At 43.7% G+C, this 6,921-nt stretch overlaps 1 non-coding gene across 1 annotated transcript; it reads right to left on the reverse strand.

The window, feature by feature from the left end:
* Positions 1-1,543: 1,543 nt before the first annotated feature.
* TRNAL-UAG (transfer RNA leucine (anticodon UAG)) lies at positions 1,544-1,625 on the reverse strand. Its single transcript has one exon. It is a non-coding gene; the product is annotated as a tRNA-Leu (tRNA).
* Positions 1,626-6,921: the final 5,296 nt, after the last annotated feature.

A 6,921-nucleotide genomic window follows, 5' to 3' on the forward strand; every position in this document is an offset into this window, starting at 1 on the left:
AGACGCTGGACACATATTCACTACTCTTTCTGATAATACTTTCCTTACATCTCAATTTTGCTTTATACAAAGCGTTCTTGAAGTCCTAACTTCAAACGTCAAGAGCAAGGGGTTCAGGGCACAGGGCACTTATCGCAAAAGTTTACTCGCCTCGTTGACTCTGAATTTTTCATCTTCCACCCAGGAAGGGGAAGAATTTAGTGAATGAATAAATGAGTAATGAATAAATTAAATCTGTACCACACACTAGGCTGTGGGCCTTCTGCAGTGTTACTATGTTTTATTCCTTGCGGCTTCCTCAGTCTGCCATAAATCTCTTACAAAGATAAACGAAGGCTGTTGCTAATTAAAGCTACGAAAATCTTATCTTCAAAGGAACATGACATCCAATGGCGTTTTTAGAGCATTTGCAAATGCTCCAGCGCTTATTTGGAATCTAACCAGCAACCCAAAGATGTCAACAGAATTCTATAACTCCCCCTATTTCCACCAGCTGAGACATCAAAGAATGCACACATGTGGCTCTGCTTAATTATTTCTTTAGAAAAGAAGCTTCTTATATTTTTTTCTCTAGAAAACAATCAGCTGATTGATTCATGTGGAAATTTCATATGGAATTGTCCAAACTATCACTTGTCTGGAGAATTCCATGGACAGAGGAGCCTGGTGGGCTCCAGTCCATAGGGTCTCAAATAGACAGGACTGAGCAACTAGCACTTTCACTTCACTTTCAGAAGCTGACTAGTGACAAGTCAGATGAGTCCAGTCAGGACCATCACCACCTACTAAAATGAACCAATGACTCCTCAAGGGCTTAAGGAAGAGAAGATGCCTGGATTCAAATCTGAGTGCAGTAGGTGCCAAACCATACCCAATGCACCCTTTGGGAACCAAAGGTGGTGCACATTGGGCAGAAAAGGCACTGCCCTCTAGGGTCAGAAAGTGAGTGTTCCTTAAAGAGCTCAAATTCTGACTTTGAACTCATCCTAGGACACTATGTGCTAAGTAGGGTCAGAGCACTCTTCCTTGGCTGACTCAAGCCTAGGAATTAAATCACTTCCCTGAGCTGATGGGGCTTCCCTGGTGGCACAGATGGTAAACTGAGGAGCAATTGCCTCTCTCGATGATTCTCTTCCAGCTTAACCCATCTTCTTTACTGGCCTGACTTTATCACCCTTGCCTGGAAGGGAAGGAAAGAGAAAGGGTGAGTGAGGGAGGGGGTGCCGTTTAAGTGAGGAGAGCAGCAGATAAATAGAGATCATCCTGTAGGAAACAGTAGGGATCCCGGAGGCAGTCAGCAGCAGAAAGTGTGCACGGGGACATTCTGCAACTGCCCGAAGTTTGCTGGCTTAACAGCAAATGATGAGACCATGTGACTTCACTCCCTGCTCCCCTCGCTGGGGAAGCCCGCTGTGGGGCACGTGCACTTTCAAGGCTCTCCAGCTCTCTTCTCTCAACTTGAAAAAGCCCCAGCTTAAATGCTATCCCTTTGGCAAGTCCTTATCCGGTCCTGTAGTGAGGACGTGATCAAGAAACAAAACCTTGGCAGCGGTGGGATTCGAACCCACGCCTCCAGAGAGACTGGAGCCTAAATCCAGCGCCTTAGACCGCTCGGCCACGCTACCGTACCCACATCAAGAATTTCCCTACACTTGCTAGTTATACCTTTCTGCCTTGTTTTTCAGCGTTGTCCTCTACTCTGTGATCCCAAACCTTGATTCTAGATATCACCAGAGGACACTAAGAAAGTTCTTCTCTGCTCTACTAGAACTCGAACCTGTATCCACCCAACCCAAATAGCTTCTCTCACTCGAGGAACTAAAAGGGAAATAACTTCAAAGCCAAGTATCGCTCCGGAAGCGCAGCTCTTAGGGTGTGGAATGAAACAGCTTCCCGAAGGTGGGTCACATCAGCTTCTGCTTTGCGTCCAGTAAGCGCTCAAAAACTACTTGTTGATTGGACAAAAAGTGATTAGTATCCATATCGCTTGGGGATACTGATGGTGGTGGAGTGAAAATGAGCAAAGCTGCCTTTCCCTGTCAGCTCCGCGTGCCTGGACTTCAATTTTTTGCTAAATTTTGAGTTCGATACTTTTTTATTCTGAAGCTAGGAGAGCAGTCTTGAGTCTCCAGGAGGCATGGATAGGGCGTGCGTTAAAGGATTAACATAAATAAATAAACAAAAACCAAAACGAAACAAAACTTATATCCTAGTTCCCTTTTGCTCTTAGTGGCCTAGAGCTCAAAAAGCCGACGCCAATCAATGCCCGCTGCCTAGTTGTCAGCCCAAGCAGAATCTTCCCAACTCAACCTGTTGCAAGAGAAGGCTGTCTTTTGGGTTGGATCGGTTCCTGCTTCCAGGGAGCCTTCAGTCCCTTTCTTTGGAACATACATTTCTGCGTCTCCCAGAGAGGTCCTGTCTCCCCTGCGCAGTTGTAGCCATGCCGCGGTTATTACCACTGGCTACTGCGGAAGGAGAAGCCAGACAAGCCCTTCTCCAGGGACTGAGGTATGATTCTGAGCCCAGGCTGGTACTCTGCGTGCTCCCGCACCTCGTCCTACCCAGAACCCCGAGCCTGCAGGCCTACGGAGAGGAGCCTGGGAACGGAGTCGGAAAGAGAGAAAGTTAGCATTACACTGTCACTCCTTTTGACACAGAGAAGAGTAGCCACACACATCAGTTTTCCAAACGCTTGAGCATCTGTTTAGAGTCCACACACTTGAGTCTCCGTGTTCCCTATGCGGAAAGGAACTCTTGCTTCTTTTCCTTACAACGAATTGGAAATTACGGAACGACCAGATGCTGCTATCTCTTTCGCTAGTGTGGCTGTAGCAGAATTATTTCACAACTACTGCCTAGACTTGTTGGAGGTGGTGGTGGGGTCGGGGAACAGGTGGCAGCAAAAGGCTGGGTGGTGGGACTGGGGGATATTTGGGCCAATTTTCTGCCTTCTAAGAAAGTAGAAATTGTGGCTCCCTGATGACATCGGATCACACCCTCCATTTAATAACATTAAAGCTATTTGGGGAGCACATTTCCACGAAGAGCTTTAAATAGGGAGATTGTATATGTTCATGTTCTGTGCACCCCTCTCTCTTGCAAATATACAGTCTATGTTAGGGAAGAAGCACCCAGACCTGGCTTACTTCCTTAAGAACAGACACTTGTCACTGTCTCTTAATTTCCCCCAAGAGAAGAGAAAATTAATCCTATGGTGGTGTTGGGGGTTCCCTGGACATATAAAGTGTATTTTCCCAGAGCCTCCTGTAAAATTCTGTGGTCTTTGTTCTAGGTGGAATTGTGTCCCTCCAAAAGGTTATATAGAAGTCCTAATCCCCAGTGCCCCAATATGTGACCTTATTTGGAAACAAGATATTTACAGAAGTAACCAAGTTAAAATGAAGTTATTAATGTGAGCATTAATCCAAAATGGCTAGTGTCCTTATGCAAAGGGGAAATTTGGGCATAGAGACAGAGATCTCTTCTTGAAATCCAGTAAGTTTTAACATAAAAGTGAAGGGAGCAGGGATTGGAGCAAGACTGCTAACTCAGATCCTCTGCGGGATCTCTGTCAATGAACCACAATGCATTTTCAAGGGTTAAAGAGGTAGGCATATTGGGGCCAGAGCTCCCTGCTGCTGTGGAGAGAGACATCACTGGAGAGGGGCATCTCTCCAGCGGTAGAGCACTGACTCTCAAATGTCAGCAGGCATCATAGTCACCTGAGAGCTTATTAAAAAGACAAATCGTTGGACTCAGCTCTTGGAATTGCTGATTTAGAAGACCAAGGGCCTAAGAATTTATATTTCTAACAGGTTTTTAGGTGATGCAAATGCTACTGATCCAGGGACCATGCTTTGAGAACCATTGATTGCAGCAGAGATCAGTTTTGTAGAATTTTTGAATTCTAGCAGAAATGAGGAAGGTGAACTAAAGAAGTTAAAGATCTGCAGATGTCTTGAAAGCAGTGTGCAGGGAAGAGATACTGCTCACTGTGGCGGCAGTGGGGGAAAAAATGAGAAGCCTTAGATATAAAGATCTGGAGATGTCTTGAAAGCAATGTGCAGGGAAGAGATGGTGCTCAGTGTGGTGGCAGTGGGGGAAAAATGAGAAGTCTTAGATATAAACGACAGGGAAAAGCAGAAAACCTTGGCAAAATAGTAAAGACAACTGTTAGGGACAAGGAGAAGTTCTTTCCAATACTAAGGAACAGTACCGACCACTTTATGACCCTTAAGACATGAATAGACTGTGAACCCAAAGATGCCCAGGACTAGAAACACTGGTGATCTCAGATGAACTACACAAAAATGGAACCAAATTGTGCTATCTTCTGAGGCCTCTGGCCAAGTGTGTTTGTTTTGCTGGGCATGACAGGTGAGTATGCAGGCGAAACTAGGAGAAATGCTTGCACCGTTACCCTCTCTTGGGCCACATGGACAGCTCTTCACATGTTCAAATTAATCAAATGAGATCATCCTGGAAACGCAATACCAGGGGTCTTTCTCATCTGTGGAAGAACCTCAGAGATTTGAAATCTAGAAAGTCTGAAGTTCATGAACAATGAACCTGCAAGATCTTGGTGCAAGAGCAGGGAATCTCAACTACCTTGATCTTCTAAGTCCAAATGTGCTTTTTATTATGCCAGTTTCACAGGCTTCAACAAGGTGGCGTGCACACCCTTGCCAGTGGTGTGCAAAATACCTGTGTTCTCCTTTGAATCATACAGACCTAAGAATGTCTGCCAGGACACGAAACCTACACTCCTCCATTCTGTCAGCGGAGTGATTGAAGTTTGTGTGGACTGAAAAAATGTACAACGTGGGAGTTGTGAGTTAAGTTTTATCTCGGGAGACTATAGCTCAGGAGACAGTGTCTCAGAGAGCTCTGAGGAACTCTCTGCTCTGAAGACGGAGGGAAGTGTGAAGTGTGCAGTGTCGCTCAGCTGTGTCTGACTCTTTGTGGTCCCATGGAGTATAACCCACCAGTCTTCTCTGCCCATGGGATTCTCCAGGCAGGAATACTGGAGTGGGTTGCCATTCCCTTCACCAGGGGATAGGGGAAGTCAGTATTCTATATGATTTGAGTGAAGGGGGATATGTTCAGCCAAGCACACATTTTGGCAGAGGCCTACTGCTAATCACAAGGAGAAAATGTTTCTGTTAATGATTTTAGTGCTTTTCCAGATGTGAGAAGATCCAAGAATTTGAGCTCATAAAATCTCCTGAAAATAACTACCTGAATACCCTGTTCTACCAGTTTTTCCTAGAGCACAGAGTGCCTCATTCCTGATCCCCACCCTGAGCTCCTTTCAGGATGTGTTGAAGCTCAGTGACTGCAGCAGCTAGTGACTTAATCCTTGTAGAGGCAGAGGGCAAGTGGCAATTTTTGGTTGACATATGCATAGTAAACTTTATTTAAAATTTGTTTTTTAGGAATCTATCCAGTTACCTCTCAATACCACGTATTGGTTACTGTGTTTATGAAATTTTCAATGATCTCACTGAATATTTTGTCTACTTGTTTAACACTTACTAAGAGAGGTTTGTTCAAATATCCAGTCATGATTGTGTGTTTTTCTATTTCTATTTCTTCTCTCAGTTCTGTCTACTTTTGTTTCTTACCTCTGACTATGTGTTATAAGACTATTGTGGGAGAGCTTAAATAGAATTCATTTTTAGGGAAGTTTTAAGTCCACAGCAAAAGTGAATAAGTGCATAGAGTTCCCCTATACCTCCTGCCCCTACACATGCACAGCCTTCTCCACCATCAACATTCTACACTAGGGTGGTGTCGAATGGTACATTTGTTACAAGCAATGAATCACACTGATACATCATTGTCACCCCCAGCCATGGTTTACATTTGGGGTCACTCTATTTTTTTAAATTTTTTATTTTGTATTGGGTATAGTAGGTTAGCAATGTTGTGATAGTTTCAGGTGAACAGTGAAGGGACTCAACCATATACATTTGCATGGAGCCTTTCTCCCCCAAACTCTACATTAGGGATCACTCTTGGTGTTATAAGTTCTATGGTTTCTGACAAATGTATGGCGTATATCCACCGTATCAAATAGAACAGTTTCACTGCCCTAAAAGTCTTCTGTGCTCTGACTATTCATCCCTCTCTCCCCACAACCCTTAGCAACCAATGATCATTTTGTCGTGTCCATAGTTTTGCCTTTTTCTCAGAACATCATGTAGTTGGAATTATGTAATATGCAGCCTTTTCAATGGACTTCTTTCACTTAGTAAAATGCATTTGAGCTTTTTGTCTTAGCTCTGGCTGCCATACAGAATACCACAGATTGGGTGACTTGAACAACAGAATTTTATTTACTCACATTTATGGAGGCTAGAAGTCTAGAGTGCTAGGATGGTTGGATTCTGATGCAAGCTATCTTCCTGGCTTGCAGTCAAGCATTTTGTCCTCACATGGTACAGAGAGAGAAAGAGAAAATTAGCTTTTTGGCATCTCTTCTAAGAAGGACACTAATCCCAGCATGAGGGCTCCATCTTCATGATGTCATCTAACCCTATGTACCCACAAAAGACCCATCTCCAACTACCATTACATTGGAGGTTAGTGTTTCAACATATGAATTTGGGGGAAATATAGGCATTCAGTTCATACTATTTCTGCCGTGTCTTTTCATGACTTGATAGCTCATGCCTATAGGTCTTAGTGCTAAATAATAGTCCATTCTATGTACCAAAAGGTACCAAAAGGAATATTGTGCTTTGTATAGAATTGACCCTTTAATAATAAAATGTTCCTCAATATCTCATATAGTATTTCTTACCGTAAAGAATCTATTATCTTTGACTTAAAGCTCAACATTCAGAAAACGAAGATCATGGCATCTGGTCCCATCATTTTATGGGAAATAGATGGGGAAACAATGGAAAGTGTCAGACT

The sequence above is a fragment of the Capricornis sumatraensis genome, chromosome 2 (assembly GCF_032405125.1).
Source record: "Capricornis sumatraensis isolate serow.1 chromosome 2, serow.2, whole genome shotgun sequence".
In the NCBI taxonomy this organism is placed as follows: Eukaryota; Metazoa; Chordata; class Mammalia; order Artiodactyla; family Bovidae; genus Capricornis; species Capricornis sumatraensis.